A 791-nucleotide genomic window follows, 5' to 3' on the forward strand; every position below is an offset into this window, starting at 1 on the left:
ATTCTTCGCGAATGTTTTTTTCGCCTCAGTTGATACCTTGAGAACTGTGACTGGGAACAATGTAGTCCGTAACAGAGAGAATGACGTACGTAACAACAAGCGAAAGGACGATGACAGGGAGACAGATCTGCGAATACCGGTTGATCCTGGCACTCATCTGGGGCGCCGGGTACATGGCCTTCTTCTTCAGGAACGGCACGACGAGGTCCTGGCTCTCCCGCACCCTCAGGACGTTGATGGCCACGAGGAGGATCACGATGAAGAAGTTGACGAGGATGGTGGCCACGAACCAGACGTCGAGGAGCTTCAGGTAGGCGGTCTTGGGCGTGGTCTCCGTGATCTGCGTGAACAGCGTCGCCAGCACCAGCAGCGCCGTCAGGGACACCATGATGCGGTCGTTGAAGTCGTTGAGCTCGAAGTACAGCGTCGAGTACGAGATGACGACCATGAGGAAGGTCGGGATGTAGGTGCTGCTCACGTAGAAGCCCGAGAGGTTCTCCATCCGAAGAACCACCTCCTGGGCGCTGTGGTTCTTCCAGTCGGACTGGGTCATTTCGATGCCCTTGATCTCGTACTCCCGCAGGTTGGTGCTGCCCCTGTACTCCACGTCGGCCCCCGAGGCGTTGAGGGACACCAGGTCGCGCGTGAAATACTGGAGCCTCAGACGGAAGCTGCAGAGCTGGATGTCGAAGGGATACAACTCGAGGTTCATCTGGCACGAGACCACGATGCGGTAGGACTGCGTCAGCTTCAGGGAATTGTTGGTGCCCGGGTAAACCTCGTCTGCGGTG

The sequence above is a fragment of the Penaeus monodon genome, chromosome 25 (genome assembly GCF_015228065.2).
Source record: "Penaeus monodon isolate SGIC_2016 chromosome 25, NSTDA_Pmon_1, whole genome shotgun sequence".
Classification (NCBI taxonomy): domain Eukaryota; kingdom Metazoa; phylum Arthropoda; class Malacostraca; order Decapoda; family Penaeidae; genus Penaeus; species Penaeus monodon.